Genomic DNA, 25,246 nt, shown 5'->3' on the forward strand with positions numbered 1-25,246 from the left:
TTCAAACACACGATGGAATGTGAGCAAGTGGAAAATCTATCAAGTCTCCACACGATTGAGCAACTGGTTTCAAACACGATCTCCACTTCCCCACTCCTTGATTCCATCAACTGTCACACTTCATGGGGTCATGGTGTCTAAAATTCCAGAAATATAAATAAGTCTCTGAATCATGATTGAAGGATCAATATCATCACTATCATCAATCTCACGTCATACTGACAACACGATATCATCAACTCATCAATTGAGCAACTACTCTCAATTGAGCAATTTCAATCACTCAGAGCTTATCGTATTCAGAATTCACACACCACAATCTTTGATTACCCTCGATTCCACACATTTCCCAGCTTCCCTCCTACAGATCAACCCACCCTCTCTTGTGACCGTATTTACTCTGGAACGGTCATTGTCTTGATTAAGGACGGAGTATTACAAATTGATCTCTCAAATCTAAAGCACCTCCTTTGCAGCGGTGCATCTGTGTAAGGTTTAACATTTCACTCGGTTCGAGGAGTCTCCTCCGCACGGTCGTCTCCTCAATTCCTTAAAAACCACTAAATCGTTTTTCCCCATCTACAGATTGGCGACCATAGTGGGAGGTCATTCTCTCGGTTGCAGTCTAACAATCTCACAAGATGGTTGGTCTTAGGACTAATCCAACTAATTCAGATCAGAATATTTCAAACGGCAACATTCCTCATGTTACATCTGGCGGCATGGAAGGCAGAGGGGTCCCGACTTTGGCAGAGTTGGCTCAAATCCTAAAGGTCCATACCAGGAACATGGACCTGATGAAGGAGACGATAAACCACATCCGCGACTTTCTCATCAAATTAACATCCGAGTTAGGAAGTACCTCCGCTCCAGAAGTCTCAACACCGGGGACTGAAGCATCATCTGACCCTCGAATCAACAGCTTCACCACATACGAGAAGCCGGTGGAACAAGAGGTCACACATTTTATCGAAATCTATGTGAACTCCTGCACTTCTCCAGGGATCAGCGCACAGACACATTATCAGCACTCAACCAGATATCATCCAGCGTGCAAATAACGCCACCAACACCATCATTTGAAGAAGTCTCCCTAGTGCCTGAGCATTCGATCGACAACATCTCTTTTGGATAAAAAGATCGCATGACGGATGAAGGACACAATCGAGCATTGTATGTCACTGGTTTTATCAAAGGCACCGAATTTAGAAGAGCTCTTGTTAACACCGGTGCTTCTACCAACATTGTCACCATGAAGACTCTCAGGATGGCCAGGTTCCCACAAGGTAAAATCGTTCGCTATCCCATCCTAATGACAGGATTCGAAGGAAGTCAAAGCCACACATATGGATATGCATACATAGATTTGAGGGTGGGGCCGATTCGATCGAAAGAGAAGTTCCATGTGATCGAGCAAGAACCTGACTACCATATAATACTGGGACGCCCATGGCTCCATGATAATAAGGTGGTTCCTTCAACATACCATCAATGCATGAAGGCCCTGCTCGAAAACAAGATCGTTCTCATTCAGGATTCATCATCTCCTTACGCTCCGTCTATGATACTGAGTTCCTTCAATCTAAAAAAGGCATCCCGGAACCGCCAAGCAGGATTCACAGTATGCCACTTCCAAAATGGAAGACTATCGAGAAGGCTGATAACGATCCGTCATCCTCAGCTGCTAAAGTGATCAAGTCACCTACTACACTGACTAAACGCCATAATGATCAAGTCTCAACTCCAGGGACAAACTTCACGACCGATCGAGACGTAAAAGGGAGAATCGTTTATCGCCGACGGAAAGATTAGCAATTAATCGGGGAGAACGATGAAAAGTCTCCCCACCATGAAGAATCATGTCAGAGTGAGCAATCACTTGAAGAAGTCCAAGATGCCCCACAACAACTACAGGACGGCACTGACTCTACCACTGACGATCTTGAAACAATAAACGTTGGGTCTGAAGATGATCCAAGGCCAATCCTGATCAGTTCAGCGCTATCACCAGAGGAGCGGACCGAGCTGGTGAAATTATTAAAAGAATATCAAGATGTCTTCGCCTGGACGTACGAAGAAATGCCGGGTCTGGATGAAAAACTCTTCACCTATCACCTGCACATTGTCCCTGGTTCCAAAGATTTCAAACAACCTCCCAGACAATTTAGACACGAAGTCGAGGAGAAAATCAAGGTCGAAATCCAGAAACTGTTGGCAGCATGGTTCATCAAACCCATTCTTCATCCAACATGGCTAGCAAATGTGGTACCTGTTAAGAAGAAAAATGGTCAAATCAGATGTTGTGTCGACTTCAGGAACTTGAATAAATGTTGTCTGAAGGATGATTTCCCTCTACCAAACATTGAAATGCTCGTCGATGCAACCAGCGGTCACGGTATGTTCTCATTCATGGATGGCTATAGTGGGTAAAACCAGATCAAGATGTATGAACATGACGCTAACAAGACTGCGTTCCGTACTCCCATTGGGAATTTTCACTACACCTTGATGCCCTTTGGATTAAAGAATGCTGGTGCTACCTATCAATGAGCCATGACTTCCATATTCCACGACATGATGCACAAGCAAGTAGAAGACTATGTTGACGATGTGGTGGTAAAATCGAAGACTCGAGCATCTCATCTCGAAGTTCTAAGGCAGGTGTTCGAAAGGTGCAGAGAATACAAATTAAAAATGAATCATTTAAAGTGCGCATTCAGAGTTTCTTTCGGAAAATTCTTAGGATTCCTGGTCACGGATGAAGGGATCAAAGTCGACCCCGACAAGGAAAAATCTATTACCACCATGCCTCCTCCACGTACCGTGAAGGAACTACAGAGCTTTATGGGAAAGGTAAATTATATTCGACGTTTCATTCCTGGATTAGCTCAACTCATTGTTTCGTTCACGCCTCTGCTGAAGAAAGGAGCAATCTTCACCTGGACAGCTGTTCAACAAGAAGCTTTCCATAAAATACAACAGATATTATTGTCACCGGCCGTCATGAGGTCTCCAGTGCAGGGACGAGCTCTGATTCTTTACACAGCCTCCAGTGACGTCGCCATCGGTGCACTCCTCGCTCAGGAAGATGACGAAGGCGTCGAACGACCGATTTACTACTTCAGCCGCACAATGTAAGATGCTCAACTCCGATACCCAAAGGCCGAAAGGGCATGCCTGGCATTGGTACATGCAATTCAGAAGTTCAGACATTACTTACTATCTAACAGGGTCGTACTCATCTCCAAAGTTGATCCCACAAAGTTCTTGCTATCAAAGCCGGCCTTGATAGGAAGACCAGCGAAGTGGCTACTCCAGATGTCAGAATTTGACATAGCTTGCACGCCACCTAAAGACATCAAAGTTCAAGCGGTCGCAGACTTGCTCGCTGCTTTTCCAGGGGAAGACACAACAACACTACATGAAGAAGTACCCGGAGAATTCCCAGACATCTTAGTCATCAAGGAAGAAACATGGCTTTTATACTTTGATGGATCTGCCACCCCTAGTAGCGACACCGGAGGAGCGGGAATAGTGCTGGTGTCTCCATCTGGTGAAGTTTTCTCACATTCGTTCAAGTTGGATTTCCACTGCACCAACAACTCAGCGGAATATGAAGACTTCCTATTATGATTATCCTTGGCCAAGCAAGCAGGAGAAACACACCTCGAGATAAGGGGAGATTCAAAATTATTGGTCAACCAGATGAATGAAACATATTCTCTCAAAGAAATCACACTTGCTCGATTCAGAACCGAAGCTCAGCGATTGTTGACCTATTTTGCTGACGCAACGATCGTCCATACTGGACGGACTAACAACAGGCATTCTGATTGCCTAGAAACTCTCGCCTCCAAGATGCAATTCGAAGGAGCACAGAAAACGATCACTGTACAAAGACGTACGGTATCATCAACTTGGATCACTCAGATCGAAGACATTCCAGCGAACGATTGGCGAGCACCCATCATTCATGAATTGAGCAGCTCTATTTCAGAAGGCCAAGTCAGCCTCAAGGAATTGAAAACTACTTATTGCTTCATGGAGGGATATACTATCGAAACCCTGATGGATCTCTATCACGATGTCTTGGGAGCGACGAGGCGGAAGAACAGCTCAAACGCATACATGAGGAAGTCTGTGGGAAAACGTTAGTGGTAACACTTTACAGAAAGCTTCAAATAATGGGTACTACTGGCCATCCATGGAGACTCAATCGAGAGCTTTACAAGGATCTTGTCCTGATTGCCAAACACCTCCTCATCACTTGGAGGTTTTGACGATCCACCACACTAGGGACTGGAGGGAGCCTTACATCAAATACCTTCGGGACAACGAACTACCACTGGAAAATAAGCAAGCAGTCAAACTCATTCAGAAAGCTAAGAGATTTTTTCATCTCGATGGGATCTTATACCGCAAAAGCTTTGGTGGAAATTTACTAAGGTGCTTAGACGAACATGAAATCCCTACAATGTTGAAGGAAGTACATGATGGAGAACATCAAGGGAAGAAGAAACTATTTCTTCAAATTCATGAGAAATATTATTGGCCAACCATGGAAGATGATGCAGCCGCACACGTTCATAGGTGTCACCAATGCCAAACTCATGGTAATCTCATCCACACTCCTTGTCTCCCATTGGATTCTGTGAATAACCTGTGACCTTTCTACAGCTGGGGACTAGATATTATTGGGAAGATCAATCCAGCATCTTCAAAACAACATGAATACATCATCACTGCGACAGATTACTTCACCAAGTGGGTCGAAGCTATTCCTCTTGGAAGCACCACTGGAGTTACGATTGCCGCCTTCATCAAAGAGCACATAATATGCAGATTCGGAGTTCCTAAGCATATCATCACAGATAACGGAACTCCTTTTGTCAATCAAGATGTTGAGAAGATGCTCAATAAATATGGGATCAAACAAATCTTCTCCACGCCTTATTATCCACAAGGAAATGGTCAAGCAGAAAGTACCAACAAAACTTTGGTCAGGATTATCAGTCAGACGATTCATGACAATCCTCGATCATGGCATGAGCAATTACCCATGGATTTATGGGCTTACAGAACTGCACCAAGGAACTCGATCGGTACTTCACCATATTCCCTTGTCTATGGAGCCGATGCCATACTTCCAGCAGAAATCAAAGTTCCCTCAGCCAGGATTGCAGCATCCAGTGGTGTACAATGGGATGAGGCCGAAATCTCCATATCAAGAATCGCTGATCTAGATATGATGGAATCAAGGAGAACCAAGGTGGAAAAATATTTGGAGGCCTACAAACAGAGAATCTCCAAAGCCTACAACAAAATGGTAAGACCTCGAACATTTCAAGTAGGAGATTTGGTATTAAAGACGACAAAACACATTCAACAATACATGTCCGCTCCTAAGTTCTCTCCTAAATGGGAAGGGCCATATGTTGTTATCAAAGCAGTGTCTAGCGGATACTACAAAATTTTAGCAATCAATGGAGGAAAGGAAGGAAATATCATCAACGGCAAATGGCTCAAAGCTTATTATGCCTGATCCATGAAATAAACTACCTCTTCATCATTTCAAGTATTTTCAAAAATGTAATTTCATTCTTCCAAAGAGCATGTGAATGCTCCTTTGTTCATTAAACATTTCAAAATGAGCAAAATTCGTTCATACCACGATCAACTGTTTCACCTAACTAGAAACTCAGATTTACTCAAAAAAATAACAACCACAAATGCTCACTCAGATCAAACCATCCAGCAACGGATAATCCCTGTAAGAAGCCTCGTCAAGCTTCTTATGAAAAATCTTGGTCTTTGCCTTTAAGTCTTAGACCGCTTTCTCAACCCTTGCTGACTCCAGAGCCAGTATCCTCTCCTCATCCAGTAAAGCTGCATTCATGGAAATCGTATCAGCAGCCTCTACCGCCTTATGAACCTTGATTATCTCAAGACGACGACGGAGCCAGCTTACATTGAATCGAAATATCTCACAATTCGAGATCATTTCATCCCATTGGTGCAGCTCATGGTTTTTGACGTCTCGCAAGTGCATCTGATTCATTTCCTCGATGATCAGCAACAACCCCGCTACCGTGGTTAAAAGGGTTGGAAGAAAACCTTTACACACTTCTGTGGTGGAAATATGACCATACTTCTTCCAGATCTTGGTGTACAGAGATACATGACGTTTGGGAACCACAAATCCGCCGACCATTTCATTGTATGGGAAGGTATTAATCAATGGGGCTTCAAATAAAAGTCCAGCGGTTGGGTATTCACGAGCATGGACACCGTCTCTGGTCTCCATGGATCCTGCAGAATCTTCACATGCCTGGTTGCTGCTTTCCTCGACCTCAACCACGGTCACGGACTTTCCACTCTCTCTTCGTCTAGCGTCGACGACGACACGGACAACCTCCTATGATGAAATGAAAGAGTGTTAATCCCGGGACTCAGTACAATCTCAAGAGTCATAAGTTTACTTACAGACGATCCAGCTTCAGCACGAGCCGATCCATACCGGGCAGGAGCTCTAACAGTCCGCTTAGGCCTTGTATTATGATGAGTAATATTCTTCTTACAGTCCTACGACAAATCATTTTCTTGTGATCAACAATCAAACAAAGACAAGAAAGGATAAGAAGAAGAAGTGTACAACTTACTGAGATAGACGTTGCCATTTCACGCTTCAACTGGAGATCATCTTGAGAAGAAATGCTATTGCTCGACATGACGGCAAGGAGGTAGGATCAAAACTTCTCTGCACGATGAAACTGACTCAGGAATGGAAGAAATATTTGCGTGGATCATAGATTTGGAGTCTTGATGATATATATATATATATATATATATATATATCAGGCGATAGTCATGTAGTCAACTCAATTACGAGTTCCACTGAAACCCTAGACTTCAAAGATCGATACCGGAGACACGGAGGAATATAACACACTAGGGACTGAACATCACGGGTCAGAGGATAGGCCACGCACACGTCATGAATTCTCGGCCATGTGTTATGTTACTTCTGATGAAAAACGACAAGTCATGATGAATTTGGATATACGGGCATCGGTCCATGTCATGGATTAGAAGAAATCGACGTTAACAAAATGTTCATCATTCAGAAGAAAAGTCTAGTTAAAAAAAAGTCGTTTAAACATTCAAAAATAAAGATATCTACTATGAAGACTAAAAAGGGAATGCTCTACCATCTACAAGAAGATGGAAGTAAAACTACTCGTCGGACTCATCCGACTTTTCAGCTTCATCGTCACTGTCCTTCTCGGAATCATCTTCTTCAGAGTCACTATCAGGATCATTGGTGAAGTCCGGTGGACGGAAGATAACATCATCATCTGAATCCGAATTATCTTCTGCTGCAGCTTCAACTTCAATTTTCTTCATCATCCTCCGATGCTCTCTTTCATGTCGATCAGGCTTAATGTAACGCTCGGATGGTTCCCATGCGATCTCTCCTTCAGAAGCATCAGCATCAGAATCAGAAGGCACCCCATCCAAGAATTGACGTTTCTCCTCAACCCTTTGTCTCTTACGACGGGTGCGATCTTTTTCACGTTGACGGGCATACTCCTTTTTGTCTTCAACTCTTTTCTTTTCGAGTTCAGCAAAAGAGACTCTTCGCTTAGCCAAAGGAACATTAGGCTTCTCCCCTTTCTGGGTAACCCTAGCCTTCGATTTCGCTACAGGAGCCTCGAAATCCTCATCAGAAGAGCCAGGGGAAGAAGAGGAATACCAGTAATCGTAATTGCTGTTACTGTTGGTCGACATTTCCTGGAACTGGAAGATCAAAGATTACTACCATGTAAACAAACCAACATCAGCAAAAAATGGTTTCCTTATTGGGCTCGGCCCGCAAATCCTAAACGACCATGGTCCCATCATCCAAATCAGCGGTTCAACACCAATTTATGCTTATCAAATGATGCTCCAATCATGACATTGAAGCCTTCATCAAGTCGTGGTTTGCTCATGCTCTCTAAATACGGTAACATCTCAACTTACGACTAAGTTCAATTACTGGTATTATTATTTATGTCCTGAAAATCACCATTTAATGCTGACTGAGGAACACAACTTTCCTCAGTAAGCAGGGGACTTAATGTAGATGGTGGATTTTCGACAAAGACTAAATTCGTAAACTCATAATTATACGAAGCTATGATTCATCAATCAGACGTGAGTATCGAGACACGGGTCTCTCATCGAATTCTCAACGGAGAGTACTTTCTCTCAAAGTACATGTAGATATGCAGTCTCACGACTGGACAACGGCATATCTCATGAATACTGAATACTTTCAGTGATTATTTCTATATAGCATCACGAGATGGACGGCTCCTAGACAGCTTGCTCTGCTAGTATAGAGCGATGACGTCTTCAGGAACAAACAACAAGTTTACCCTGACTATATAAAGGATATGACTTACCGGCAAGCTCGTATCAGGATAATTAATGCTCCTAGACATCTTGCTCTGCTAGTATAGAGCCACAAATTTAATTATTCCTAATTGAAATCGCTCCTATTCCATGGTCGAATCCACGACTGGTCCCATGGAATGACAATAACAATTGTTCTGATTCTATGATCGAATCCATGACTTGATCTCATAGAATAGCAATAACTATATTAATATCATTACTCCGATTTCATGATCGAATCCACAACTGGTCTCATAAATGGTAATAGATAAACCTTAATCACTCTGATTCTATGGTCTAATCTACGATCCCATGGATGGTAATGCTCACTTTAGTATTCTGAATTCGTAGTCGAATCCTAGGCCGATCCTATGAATTAATAATAAACATCTTATTACTCAGTTTTGTGAATTATTCTCCACTGAATTCCACAATTAGTAATAAATAATCAACAACCGGGCGTCTGAGCTACCTCTAAGTAAGCCCCGATTCAAATGTGAAGGTGTATTCAACGATGATACACTAACAGTCACCGCACGAACGAGTATTTCAAAAATACAACGAAACGATGAACCTATGCAAAATAGAGAAGAAAATAATAAAAAAAATTAAAAATATTGACCAGGGTGCTGGGAGCACGGACACACGACCGACCGACCGTGTCGTGGTCAATCCCACTCCAGTTTTATATTTTTAATTCATTTTTATTATTTTCCATGATTTGATGAAAATCATCTCGTTTTATCAAATCTCTTTCATCTCGAGTAAACTCCTCGGTTTCATGGTACTTCCATAAATCCATAAAAATAATATAAAATTAAGGAAAGGAGTGTGGGGCGTGACCATTGTCCAACCGGCCATGCCTTGGTCCTAACCGGCCCCACATCCACGTTCCTTATTATTTATTATTATTATTATTATTATTATTATTATTATTATTTCTCTAATTTCATGAAAAAACTCCTTGATTTCATGGTATTTTTGCACAAATCATCAAATAATAATAAAATAATATAAATTATAAAAACTTTTGGGACCGGGCCTTGGCCGACCGGCCATGCCCTAGCCGGTCCCACACGCCCCTTTGTTTTATTATTTTATTATTAGTTTTCATTGAATTTATCAAATTCCTAGATTTCATGGTATTTCTCTCAAATTAGGAAAAATTCTCTCAAATCATCAAAAATACCTAAAAAATATTAAAAAATTAGGGAAACTCATGGGACCGGGCCCTAGCCGGCCGGCCATGCATTCCACGGTCCCACACGCCCTTATTTTTATTATTTTAATATTTTTTGCTTCCTTGAACTCATGAAAACTCCTTCAGTTCATGAAAACTCCCTAAATTCATCAAATTTCTCAAAATTCATGAATTTTCCATAAAATCATCAAAATATTATAAAATTAGGGAAACTCGTGGGACCGGGCCCTAGCCGACCGGCCATGCCTTCCACGGTCCCACATGCCCATATTTTTATTATTTTAATATTTTTTGCTTCCTTGAACTCATGAAAACTCCTTCAATTCATGGAAACTCCCAAAATTCATCAAATTTATCAAAATTCATGAATTTTTCATAAAATCATCAAAATATTATAAAATTAAGGAAAGGCACCACGGGACCGTGGTCATGACCGGCCGACCATGCCTTGACCACGGCGATCCCACGTCTCCTCATTCCTTATTTTGTAATTATTTTTCATCATCTCATGGTGTTTTCCTCAGTTTCGTCGAAACCCTAATTTTGGCATATTTTATCGAATGGATGCTCGATTGCACGCCAGAAAACATCAAAATTCTCTGGACTGAGACGCGGACGCCTTGGGGATACGAGCATGCTATTTTGACCGACCAAGATCGGCTCTTTGGCTTACAGAAGTCGGTCCCATCAATTTTCACAGTTTTGACCTAATTTGCACAATTGCACGTATTAGGTCCAAGACTCTTCCAAACACTTTGGATTTTCATGAAGTGATCGTCATTCGATCCCGTGACCACCCAGGGCCGGTTTCATGATCCCTTGGTCGGTCCCTCACCTCTTCATGATTAATTAGTTTTTTTCGCTCAGACGAGCATTTTCGAATAAATGATTAAACCAACATTTGATCATTCTTTCACCAACAAATCGTCAACTCTTCAGGAGTTCTTTGTATTTGCTCACGTGAGCATATGGACACTATATGGTTTGATCCACGGTCCCATGTAGTCGCTCCCTCCTTCGTCCCATTGTTAAAATTCTGACGAACCATGAATTGATCATCAATAGATCAAATTAGGGTTTCTGAATCCAAGGATCATCATTCCAGATTCCAACCTTAATAATTTTATGACGACCTCATGGTCATTAATTTTATTAATTATGCTCGGTTCAAAGACCAGTATTCTAATTAATATTTTTGGTACGCTTCCAATAATCCATCAGATGAGCAACACATGCTCAGACGATCAAATATTCAACAATTCATCACATGAACAACACTTGCTCAGATGATAAATATTTGCTCAAGCCAAGGAATATTGGTTCAGCAATCAATATTCAACGACCCATAGAATGAGAAATACTTGCTCACTTCATCGTAAGAACTATACCTCTGTCTCATGACATGTTCAACTCTGGAGTCTCAGAACATTTCATGTTCAACTCATCAACTACATGGACTCATCGTCCCATCAAACCACGAAGTCATCAATTGACTAACATACCACGAGACGTCAATCGTGTCACTTTTGGGGGATATCACTTAAGGTTTTGGTCTGGCGGTCTTCGTCATGTGTGTTCAAACTCACGATGGAATGTGAGCAAGTCGTGCAATCAGTTGAAGGAATTCACGAGGTAGTGGGTGGAAAATCGACCAAGTCTCCACAATATTGAGCAACTGGTTTCAAAAACGATCTCCAATTCCCCACTCCTTGATTCCATCAACTGTCACACTTCATGGGGTCATGGTGTCTAAAATTCCAGCAATATAAATAAGTCTCTGAATGATGATTGAAGGATTAGTATCATCAGTATCATCAATCTCACGTCAAACTGACAACACGAGATTATCAACTCATCAATTGAGCAACTACTCTCAATTGAGCGATTTCAATAACTCAGAGCTTATCGTATTCAGAATTCACACACCACAATCTTTGATTACCATCGATTACACACATTTCCCAGCTTTCCTCCTACAGATCAACCCATCCTCTCTTGTGACCAAATTTACTCTGGAACGGTCATTGTCTTGATTTAGGCCGGAGTACTACAGATTGATCTCTCGAATCTAAAGAACCCCCTTTGCAGCGGTGCATCTGTGTGAGGTTTAAAATTTCGCTCGGTTCGAGGAGTCTCCTCCGCACGGTCGTCTCCTCAATTCCTTAAAAACCAGGAAATCGTTTTTCCCCATCTACCATTACATAACCATGTATTCCTTGAACCGAAGTTTTCGAACTTTGTTGATCAAGAGAAATCGGGAGGATTGTGGAATTGGCTTTCCAAGTACGCGAACCTAGTTCACAGACTCAGTCCGCGAACTGTCGGAAGTTCTCGACCGAGAATTTATGCTGGGATTTTCCAAATACTCGTTTGTGTGTTTAGTCCGCGAACTCAGCCCGCGAACCCAGTACGCGAACTGGCAGAAGTTCTCTTTCCGAGAATTTCTGCTGAGTTTGGAAAAATCAATCGATTAACTTAAGTCCGCGAACTTGTTTGTGAACTTAAGAGGTTATGATCTAAAGATGTGCTTTGAACATGAAACATTAAATTACTAAGGAATGCTTTATGCAAACCGTGGCTATAATGTGCATGAGTCGATTCAATCGAATCGAATCATATTTTTTTCAATTGTATCTTGTGTAATTACATAAGATCTCATAGCAATTGAACAACTCTGTAACTAGTTCATTTGAGTCAATTGAACTAGTTATGGTGAAGAAGAACAAGGTTAATATGAAATGCTCATATGGTTAACCTTTTGGGTTACTATGTTGAACCAACATACACGTACACGTTTGGGCATGGTTTTCACGAACCCAGTAAACGTCTACCCAAGTGTGTATGACAAGCTAAGTTTTCGATCTAATGGTTGAGAAATATTATCTTCAATCTGAATCAGGTTTTCATCTAACGGTGAATAAGGATTGCTTTGTACCTAAGGCAAAACCCTTATTTGAAGGCTATATAAAGGAGACATCTAGCATTGTGCAAAACAAATCCCCACACGTCTGTGTGCTACTAGTGCGCCCGCTAGAGTCGATCTCCATTAAACTTTGATTTTCTTCTCTAAAATCAGGTTAACGACTTAAAGACTTCATTGGGATTGTGAAGCCAGACCGATACTACTTTACCGTAGTTGTGTGATCTGATCTTGCATCTTCTATCGTACGAGTACAATCGATTGATTGGCTTGAGATCGTGATAGTTCTACGATAGGCAAGATAAAGAAGTCACAAACATCTTCACCTCAATGTTTGTGATTCCTCGACAATCCGCTTGTGTAGTCAGGAAGGATTGTAGAGAGGGGATTGATTAATCTACGCTGTTCTTCGGGAATATAAGACCGGATTATCAATTGGTTCATGTTACCTTGATTTTATATCTAAAGACGGAACAAAACCTAGGGTTTATCTGTGGGAGATATATTTATCCTCTTATAGACTTTTCTGTGTGAGACAGATCTGTTTATTATCAAGTCTGTGATTTTGGGCTACAACAACTCTTGGTTGTGGGTGAGATCAGCTAAGGGAATCAAGTGCGCAGTATCCTGCAGGGATCAGAGGCGTAGGAGTACAACTGTACCTTGTATCAGTGGGAGATTGATAGGGGTTCAACTATAGTACAGTCCGAAGTTAGTTTGCAGTAGTCTAGTGTCTGTAGCGGCTTAATACAGTGTGTATTCAATATGGACTAGGTCCCGGGGTTTTTCTGCATTTGCGGTTTCCTCGTTAACAAAAGTTTTGGTGTTTGTGTTATTTCTTTTCCGCATTATATTTTATATAATTGAAATAATACAGGTTGTGCTTTCGTGATCATCAATTGGAAATCCAACCTTTGGTTGTTGATTGGTATTGATTGATCATTGGACATTGGTCTTTAGTACCGTCCAAGTATTCCTTGTATTTGATAAAAACTCGCTATTGTTTTTATCTTGAGTAAAAATCAAATAAAGAGAGAGATATTAACTCCTTGAGATAATTTCTATCTAGATTGAGTCTGAATGTCTAGTTGATTCTCTAGCAAAGTATTTCGGAGTTAGTCCATACAAATTTCTAATCGAAATATTGGGTGGTGTTGTTAGACCCCCGTTTTTTCACAAAGGTATAGAAATAATCCTTACCTCTGCAGGTGTTGGCGTAGCTGTTTCAGCCGAAGCCTTTTTTTTCCTAGTCCTGGTGGCTACGGAATTACCAGCAGAGCCCGGAGCAGTCCTAGCAGCAGAACCTGAAGCAGTTCCAGCAGAAGAATCAGGGGCATACTACAAAAGAAAGTCATCAGAATATCAAACAAAGATATTAAAGCAAAAGCCTTCAAACAGAGACGAAGGTTACCTCATGAGAAGCAGCAGGGTTGAAAACCCAAGTATGATATCCATCATACTTCTCAGGAAAAGAAAGAGCCGTACGAGGAACGTTGGGATCAGCGGTAGTAAAACCTTAGCCCCAAGAACCCACCACACGAACAGGAGTACGATCCCAGCGATCATCATGATCAAGACGGATGCGATCAGACTTCGGCAAAGGAAGCCTAGCAGAATAAGGGATGACAGTCAAACCAGTCTTATCGATCTCCTCCAACAGACGAAAGTTGTTACCTTCCTTGATTTGCTTAGCAGTAACATGGATACAACGAGGGCCCACACCCCAAGGAAGAAGATTGCTCTTTTGAATAGCATCAGCGTACGTAGCATTGAAGTTGGCGGGGCTATAATCCTCCTGCTTAGACCTTCCATCAGCAAAGGGGTCATAAGACTTCAAAGTGGTCTTTCCCTTACTACAGAACCAGCTCTCACGAAGGGCGCGCCAATAGTTACCAGTATACTACATAACTCCTCGGACCCGAGTCTTGTTCACCGGGTCATCCCTGGTAGACAAAATGTCATAGTAGAAGAGATCCTTTCTACTAAACAAAGGGAGGAGCATACCTGCGGCCAACTGACCAACACTAATCAAGAGGTTATTCTGATCATAAGGAAAACTCCGGATCAGGGATTCAGTGAGCACATCTGGGCCATTGACAAAGGAGATATCGAACTTATGAAGGCGAAAAGACTTGGTGATCTCAGCCAAGGAAAGATGAGCGTAGCTATCTTTATCACGAAGTGTCATCCTTTGAAGTTCATAATGAGGAGGAGGAGGTGGAAGATCCTCAACAACAACTTCTTCTACCTTTGGATCCGCAGCAATCTCAGGGACAATATCCATCTCAGTATCAGCAGGTACCTCAGTATCCTCAGGGGGTGGAGACTGCGTAGCATCAGGATGATCCATCCACGGAGGTGGGTCAATATACGAAGAGGTTCTTTTCCCCTTACGCGTAGGCTTCTTCGGAAGTCTCATAATTCCTAACACCAACAACAATAATGGCTCATCGACAATGGCGGGCTGAAAATCACAGTCGACTCAAAAGCAAATTGGGGGAAAAAACAAGCATACTTTGGGCATGGGTTTTACTAAACCAACCAAAGGAAGCGGTTTAAACTCATCATAAGACTAAATCAAATATTATTCATCCCGGTGATTAAGATTGCAGACGAGGAACAATCATGGTTGAATCACCATCAAAATACAAAATGGGAGAAAACCCAAGTTCTCATACAACATGAACGAGTAAAAGAGAATTAAAATTCTCACATACAAATACAGTCGCATTCTCCAACAAATCGAAGAAGGGAAGACAAAATTAAGCATGAAGAAGTTTGAAAAGCAATAGCAAAAGGCAAAGTATCACTTACGTGTATATGATGATCGAGTATTGAACCAGAAAGATTCGACAAATCAAAGGAAAGATTAGAAGTCGATGGTGGAGGAAAATCTCTGTGAAAGAGATAGATATCGACAGTTCGAGAGGAAGAAAATGAGTTAATGAAAATTCCTCCTCTTTGTTCTCTTCTTATAGGCGGCTGATGAATCCAAATATTTGGACGTCCCGAAATTCAAGGGGAAATTATTGCATGAAGAGACATGTGGGGACCACTCAATCGGTACGTGCAAAATGGCGACGTTACGGGAGTTTTTCTTCCAATCCTACCAAACGGTAGAATATGAAAGAAAAGGGGCAAACTGAGAATACCAATATTCTGCGGAGCACGTGTCACGATCTCAGTGGTCGCATACAAGATAGATGTGTAGCCCTCGCTATACAGAAGAATCTGAGTGACAGAGGATACCTTCGTATATCTACTTTATCTCGTCCCAAGAAAGGATGCCTCGACAGCTAAGATGAAAGAAGTAAAAGCCTAGTCTATGGGGAGGCAGATGGCGAAGGGACAAAGGTAGATGACATATCTAATCAGCATTAAATGCACAAATCTCTTATCTACACGCATAATCAAGGCACGTGGAGAGAGATGATATAGCGAAACCCGATTGGCAGAGGCTGGCGGTGAACGAAGGTACAATCTGTACTAAGGCTGGGAAGTTCCCAAAGGAACGTGGATCAGCTGAGGTGGCAGAGTTCGACTGGAGAAAGCACGCGGTGAATGAAGGTACCATCTGTACTAAAGGTATATCAGGAATTGATGAACCCAGAGGCAGCAAAGATATACTTGGAGCAGAAGGGGCTATAAATACCAAGCCTTACCAACAAACTAAAGGCATTCAATACCTAGGAGAGAAGATCTAGTCTTAAGCTTATACCTCTTTAATGTTTAGAACTTAAGTATTTACTTCAACTTGAGTTCTCTTAATTACTTTGGGAAGCATTTAAGATCTTTGTAACCACCATGACTTAATACAAAACGATCACTCATTATCCCGTGGACGTAGACGAAATTCGAACCACGTAATCTCTTGTGTCTCATGATAACTTAGTTTGACATTTACATTATCTTTGTGTTCTTAGTTATTGTTGTGATCTTGAGTATCTTTTATTACTTAGCATTATCAGTTCAACAGAGGCATCAATACTACTTAGTATCTGATTCTCTGAGATGTATACATTACGTAGACTACGGGAAAACGAGTAGTTACAGTAGTATTACACATCTGGTCTGTAATTGTTACTTAATAGCGGTAGTAGCTTTAATTAGCAGAGTCTGTAATCCCAGTGTATTTGTAATCCTCTTGTTGGGTCTGGAATCCTCTAGGTTCTTTATTTGTATTATTAGCGGTACTACCCTCTGTCTTTTCTAGTAATCACCTCCTTATGGATCAGGACGAAAAAAATTAGACAATTATCGTCCGGGAAATTCACCTAAGCGTATGGACACAATGATATGACTAGCACCTTCAATCAAGAGCATCGAACACCCATACCATCATCTAAGCTCTTATGGACTCTACCATGTCCATCAAAAGTACTGCTTTTCTTGTGGAAAGAATTGAACGAAGGCCTTCCAACCTTCGACTCCAACATCTCCCCCCGATGCAAATCTGATCCGAAGACCGCTGCTCACCCTCTGCTCCATTGTTTTCTTATTTTAGATTCATGGCGTGTCATTCCAAATGTAAATGATGAATTTGTGGGTATCATATACCCTCGTGTAATATCCATTTAAATAGTTTTATAAAATTCATGCTTCAAAAAAAAACCAACTACAAGTTTTTTTAGCTCATACCATAAGTTTGAAGATCTCTAGTTAACTTTTACTCCTCCTGAATTGGTGTACAATGAAATGGCAACGGTACCAAGTACACCACAATATTTTCGATATCAACTTATTTAAGACACACCTTGCGTGACCTAATATAGACAAGAACTGCTAAAAATATAGCAACCACAAGATATTAAGTCGTATAATCAAGGTCCGGAACCGAACCAACTATGGGATCAAACCAAGTGTTTGATTAACGTACAATGCATGAGTAAAGTAAATCACACAACACAGAGGATTTTGTTAACGAGGAAACCGCAAATGCAGAAAAATCCTGGACCTAGTCTAGTTTTGAATACTCGCATAATTAAGCCAGTATGCAAAGACTACTACCAACTTCGTATAGTTTATACCAAGTAAACTAACTCCAAGTTATTTAGTTCCTTCAGTATTCCTGCACCTACTACTAATCTGGTCTACGGAAGTGAATCCTGAGATAAAGACCACTATATTTAGTTGCTTCAGTAACCTCTCTATAAATCTCACAGATTAACAAGTTAATCAGAGATATAGTTGAGTTACAAAGGTTCTTCTGTTTAATTAATATAAACTTCTTTGTATCGGTTTAGATCAACCAAGATTAAGATTATTAAAATAATGAAATCTTAGATCACAATCTATATGATTCAGATCTTGACGAGAACCACCAAATGATAGATCGTCGGTTTTACAACAAGTTATAAAATTTTATCAAAGATAAACAAACTTTTCGGATCCCAGTCAATCAAGTGTGCACGAAGTATAATCACAAAGACCAGAATACCATTGAAGAAAATCTTTTAGTCTTCAAATCTCCAATCTTCAATATACCTGCACAAATAACTTAGTTCACTTGTGATCGAACACACACATGATGGAGTCTAATAAAAATTGATGATCACAAGTCCTATCTTCAGATCCTCAATCAATAAAGATCAGATCTAAAATCGTTGACCCTTGATCTAGTTCGAGTGACCTTATATCAGAAGAGAAGGATCACAAAATAAACAAACTAAGCGAAATCAAAGTTCAACTTTATGGTTAGCCAGTTAAATCAATAATATAAAACTAAATAACAATACGATTCAAGTTTTCCGCAAAGGTACTACTAGATGCTTCTTGATCCCAAAGAAGACTTTAAACGAAGCGGATGTAAGAGATTTCACCTAATTAAGATACTTTCTTCTCTAGTGAGTGTTACGAGAATACTGCTAGTCGGCTTACCTCACACCAACTACAAAATGATGTACCTGTGTTACCGGACAAGTCTACAAGAAGAACAAACTTCACTATTCATAATGACCAAGGTAGTTTGGTTTTCACCAAATTCCAATTGTTGTCCAACTAATATAAATTTCGAAAATTAAAAGAAATATTACTAAATATTTCGGTTTGGGATCTCACCTTGAGTGTCAAGGAAAATACTTGAACATTAAGTGATAAGAGTTCAACACATGTTCATAGTATTATGTCGACATTAATGAATTTTCCATGTTAACCAAAAAAATATTCTGATATCTATGTAAACCTAAAGTAATAAACAAATTGGAAACATACTTTTAATTGCTTAGCCTATTAGGGATCAGTCCTGCTATAAATCCCCAAGTAAGGGATCAATCCTGTTATAAATCCTTAGGAACGGTCATAATATAGGTCCTTGTTTATGGGATCGTTCCTAGAATATATCCTTTGATTCGTTTCAACTACGAAACAAGTTTCCCAAGTATACTTCCTTATACTTATATAATAAAACATAGTTTTTTAGGAATGAAATCAACCCAAAGTTCAACATACTAAACTAGTAACGAATTACCAACAACGTTATGTCGATTTTATAAAATTAAAAAAATAAAAGTTGTACTTCGTAATTTGATATACCAAAATTGTATGAAACAACTACTACCTCCGTCCCACTATTAAGTGACCTAGTGTATAACTAAATTTAGGAAAGGGTGTAGTATACACTAGGTCACTTAATAGTGGGACGAAGGGAGTAGTATATACTTCCTTGACACTTTCATAATAAAAGAATGATCAAGTTGAAAAGGAAAGGGTGCCAAGTTAACCACCAACTTTTTCGTTCGACAACCTGTATGAACAAAACTTATTACGATTGCAAGTAGACCAACTTAATGATCCTTGACAATATGTATATAGAGTTTATACATATACCTCTTCTCAATCAGAAAGTCTAGATAATGAAGTCCGTGAACCTGATTGTTAAGAAGAGTACTTGGACAATCCCAAAAATCAATATGCAAGTTCAATCTTGTCGTATCCAGATATTCAGATATGAATTCTTCAAAGTATGAAACTTGTTATCTATCTTTCAAGATACGAATTCTACAAGAGACAAGTCTAGTAATCGATCTTAATATATGAATTATCTACTAGAATTGAATATGTACTACTTGTGCAGATCATATTATAAAGATAAAACAATATAATGCAGAAAAGGAAAAACGCAAGACACCAGAAGTTTTGTTAACGAGGAAACTTCAATAACGGAAAAACCTTGGGACCTCGCCTAGATTTGAACACCAAACTGTATTAAGACGCTACATACACTAGTCTACTATCATACTTCAGAATGCAATGTAGTTGAGACCGAATCCACCCTCCAACCGATTCAGTTTCAGTCCCGCTCCTTACATCTCTTGAACCTCGCGAGGCTCTACGCAATTGATTCCCTTAGCTGACGTCCTTTACAGCCTAAGAGTTGTTTCAGCCTAAGTTAAGACTTTTGATACCAATCTTCCTTTAACATATAAGCCTATCTGCTTTCCCCTTTATATCAAAAATCAAGGCTTGGAAATCTGTTTGCAATAGAAAAAGTTAAAAAATGTCACAAATCTAGAACACTTACACTAAGTCAGCTGAGAAGTATGGATTCTTAACCACCTCTATAGAAGACTCATGAACTAATCAATTATGAATAGTTTTCAGATATCTATCTTGAGGAATCACATAGTCTGAGACGAAGAGAATTTTTGTGATTTCTATCTATCTTGCTTGAAAGAGATTACGAGAACCTCCATAACACAAAAGCAAGACCAGGATACACGAACTATCAAGGTAAAGATAGTCGAACCTGGCTTCATGGATTCCAAAATGAAGTCTTTAAGACCTAATAATGTTACTCAGAGGAAACCTAAATCAATAGAGGACGACTCTAGCTATCAACTAGGACACGAAGTATCAAGGATTAAATTTCCCATCTGAAAGAGAATCTTTATTTATAGATGTTCAATATGGAGGGTTGCTTAGAATTCAAGCTAAGATAATTTGAGATTCAAGCAAACATTTTATATGTTCAGGTGAAACTCTAATTAGGTTTTCAAATAAGCATGTGATAAGTTAGTCTTGAAATTACATAGAAGAATATACATAGTGGTCCGGTTACGGAACCATGTATGATGACCGTTCTTTGGAAAATATACCTTGTGAACTAAAGCAATATGATGTTCATTCAAACACTTAAGAATTTAACCATGATCCCTATACACAAGGTGTTTTAGTGACTAATGATGCCTTATAGGTTCTTATGAGAGTCATAGCAATGTTGAACATATTTAAAAAAAAAAAGTCTTTAAGCATCTGCTAAACATTCACTGGGATTGTTGGTGAAACGATTTGTGAATCGTATAGGATGTTCATCAATCTCGAGCATAACAGTTCGTGAACCGGGTTGGCCAACTGTTTTGCGGCTCGCGAAACAGTTTGTGAACCGGGTTCGCCAACTGTTATAGCCTATTTCCAAACTCAAATCACCACGGTTCATGAACCGAGTTGGTGAACTGTCCCCTTTTGAACTGTAAGGTTTGCGAACTGTTTCATCAACCATCCTGTATTCTAGAAGATATATAAGGTTTTCAAGATGGTTCTCCAACCTACGATGAGCTGAAATAATAGAAGTTCTGAATTTATCACTTTGATATCTGAAACATTCCCAAATGATAAAATCATCACTAGAAAATTTTCAAATGATCCACAAAATTAATTCTTAAATAATAAATTGTTTTGAACTAATATTGTTAAGGCCCTTTAAACATCCAATGCTTGAATCATATTTCAATATGTTTTACAAGACAAGCTTGACTCAAGATTTTTTTTTTTGCAATAAATCTACTGAAGTCATACGACATAGTCGGTAAAGCTTGTGAGTAAATAGAATGGTTCCGTGTTCACATACTGTAGGATTTGGGAATACCTATCTATAATAATAACCACAATTGCACGACGTCTAACTTGTAGACAATACAGGTTGAACCCACAAGGAACGGTGAAAATACCGTAACCAATAATCCTGATTGGCTAACCAGAGATGATTTTTGGGGATTTTTAGAATTAAAGAACTAAAAGAATGAAAACAAAAATAAGTAATTAAATGCAATGAGAAAGTCCATAACCAGAGTTTATAATATCCACCACTATTTCTATTTAATTACTGAAATAAAACATAATTATGGAAATATGTTTATCTTCCATTCTATTGACATCACCTATTATATGTGAAAACATGGGGGTACAAAATACACCACCAGCTTTTTCTTAGGCAACCTGTATGGACTAAACTCGAATACAATTCCGAGATTTCAACTTAATGAATCTCAATCAGGAATTATATGAAGAGCTTATATCTTCTTTTCTCACAATCAGAATGTACACATAGACTAGTCAGTGAACCTGATTATATCGTGAGAGTACTTGGACGATTCCAAAGATCAATATCCAATAATCAATCAAGTCGTATCCAAAAATTGTGATGGACTTATCTACTTGAATTGATTTTAACGTACAACCTATGATATTTCAATTATAAAGATAAATAATATAATACGGAGAAGAAATACCACAGACACCGGAAATTTTGTTAACGAGGAAACTGAAAATGCAGAAAAACTCCGCGACCTAGTCCAGACTTGAACAACAAGCTGTATAAAGTCGTTACAGACACTAACCTACTATCAGAACTTCGGACTGGAATGTAGTTGAGACCGAACTAAACCGTCATATCAGTTTAGTTACAGTCGCTCTACTTACGCCTCTTGAATCCCATCAAGAATTCGCGCAATTGATTCCCTTAGCTGACCTCCTTTACAGCCTAAGAGTTACTTCAACTTAATTGAAGACTTTTAACCAATCTGATTCCCACAGATAAGCCTATATGTGATTTCCGTTCTGATCAAAGATCAAGGTGACATAAGAAATCGATTGCAATAGATAAATTCTAGCAAACCTCAAAATCCGGTCTTATGACTCCCGAAGAGAAGCCTAGATTAATATTCACATCACATTTTATTTCAAGTATAAACTTGTGGAATCAAAAAGTCCGAGACAAAGAAACTTTGTGATTTCTATATATCTTGTTTGTCGGAGCAAGGCTCGTCAATCAAAAATAGATAAATATACACGAACTATCAAGATAACGATAGTTGGACCTGGTTTCACGAATCCCTAGGTGAAGTCTTTTTATTCGCTAAAACCTAGAAGCCTTTGATGGAGAGGACGACTCTAGTTTACAACTAGGACACATAAGAATAGGGTCAGGGATTCAAATATCCCAGTTGTTTGAGGTTCTCCTTATATAGACTTTCAAGATCGAGGTTGCTCTAGATTTAAGCTATGGTAGCTTTGGAATCAAGCAATCAATAATCACCGTGAGATCAAAAACTGGACTTGAGATTAACATAATAGAATATACACTCTGGTTAGGATGAACCGTAACCGAACCGTGTATAATTTCTGGTTCATAAAAGGTTAGCCGAAATTAGCCAATTGAACGGTAAGCTTAACCATTTTCATATAAAAATTTAAGACTTTAATATTGAGTCATAATGTAAAAAATCATGTCTAGATAGTGTTTTTAGAGAGTTATTCAAATGCCGATTATCTCATAGAAATAACTCTGATGCATCTGAAAATATTCGACAAGGTAAGTATGTGTACCTGATACTGTATTATACATGTTCTTGAATATTTTTGTCATGGTATGTGTACTATGAAGACAACTACGAGTTCAGGAACTCAAAGATATTTTATGGTTTGCATAGTACTGGGTATACGAACCTTGTCTGTTTTGAAACCAACAGGTGTTTTCCGGTTTGCATACGAGGTTAGCGTACCTTCTTGGTTCACGAGTCCGCAGACTTTTTATGGTATGGATACCGGGTACGCGTACCAAAAATTTGTTGCCTAACTATAGTTATGTCGGTACGTGCACTGGATACATGTATTACGACTCTGTACTTATAAGAGTTCTCCCAGTATGTGAATTGGTATGCATACTTTCCCGTTGTTGATGGTGGTTTTTAGCTTAGGGTTAAAATCGTAAAACCTTGCATCAGATGTGACGTCACTCTGCAAGGAAACAGTGCTGCGAGTACTAACCTCTCCACCGACACATTTATTGAGCCGCTCAATACACTTTTATCCATAACACTCTGTAAATTCTGGCACCTCACCGATACTAGACTCACTGAGTATTTTCCTGTGCTATGTTCCCCAGCAGAACCCTTAAATCGGTACGGCATGACAGATTTATGTTCACTCGCAGCGGAGTACCATGAACCTCCAAGTACCAAAGTTAAGGCCAATGCACGAAATGCTCAGACAGAAAGCACACTGCATTCTGTAGAAAAAGATTTTGTGCGACAGCATACAAAATCCAGCCAATTACTGTGGTAACTCACAAAGAACTCATAAACCCGACTAATTTGCAAAATTAGGGTTTCGCGCCCCGCGCAGTATACTAGAAACCGTTGGTCGAAACCATGCTTAGCCAATCTAGGCAACCAAATCCGCCACAGCACACCAAAAGTACGACCACGCCCTAGCACGCCGGCCCTCTTTCTATCGACCAATCATGTCGCTTCAAATCCACCACTGCGCGTTAAAAGTGTGGTCGCGCCCTAAGCTTGCCGGCCCCCTACTTCCATTGACCAATCAGGTTGCTCCAAACCTGCCACGGTCTCAAAAGAGGTAGCTAGCTTCCCAAAACACGCTAGCGTCCCAAAACACGCTAGCTTCCTAAAACACGCTAGCGTCCCAAAACTCGCCAGCGTCCCAAAACACGCTAGCGTCCCAAAAAATGCTAGCTTCCAAAAACACGTTAGCCTCCCAAAAACGCGCCAACTTCCAAAATGCGCCAAACTAGGGGATGCTCATCAGGGTATTGGTCTGGCGGTTTACAGCGTGCGGCGTGCAATACGCCCATTATAGGAAAGTTTCATAAGAGTGAGGCGGTTAGTAAATACAAGAAATAATGGTGAAATGTTTCCTTAATTATGGAAACATCAATTCCAGGCGTTACCCGTTACCGCTTTCTTCCATTGCTCAACCGTTTCCACTTCTTATGAGGCTAGGGTACGTTTCTTTGCGACTTGTATAAATTGGTCTCACCTATTTCCACCAAAAAACAAGTTTTTGGTCAGGAGAACAATACACATGCAGAAATCACCTGGTAGCTTTCCATCCAGCTCGCCAGTTCAACTTTCAGATACAAGTCGCAAAACACCCACACTTCCAGAATCAACTATTCTGGCCTCAACACTTTCTTCGCTTCCCTCCCTAAGACCAACCCTTCTCCTTCACTTTGTGACCGAAACAAGCCCGGAACGACCATTTATTGGTTTATGCCAGGATTGTACAGATTTATCTCTCGAATCAAAAGTACTCCCGCGCAGTACATTGTTTTGGGTTTAGATTTGTTTCTCACCTGCACTCACACGAAATTACCGAAATCAGCAGAAATGGTTTTCACCCACAAACAATTGGCGACCACACTGTGAGATTAATCTCTCGGTTACAATATCAATTTCCAATTACCGATTTCATTCTGCAACCCAGATTCTAAAATGGTGAAAGCAAACGATCCGCTCGGGGATCAATGGCTCAGTCACCAAACGGCTCAGTCACCAGTTATCACACGACAAGGGTTGACTGGGGACTTCTAAGATGGTGAAAGCAAACGATCCGCTCGGGGATCGATGGCTCAGTCACCAAACGGCTCAGTTACCAGTTATCACATGAAA

This window comes from Papaver somniferum, chromosome 2 (assembly GCF_003573695.1).
Source record: "Papaver somniferum cultivar HN1 chromosome 2, ASM357369v1, whole genome shotgun sequence".
Classification (NCBI taxonomy): domain Eukaryota; kingdom Viridiplantae; phylum Streptophyta; class Magnoliopsida; order Ranunculales; family Papaveraceae; genus Papaver; species Papaver somniferum.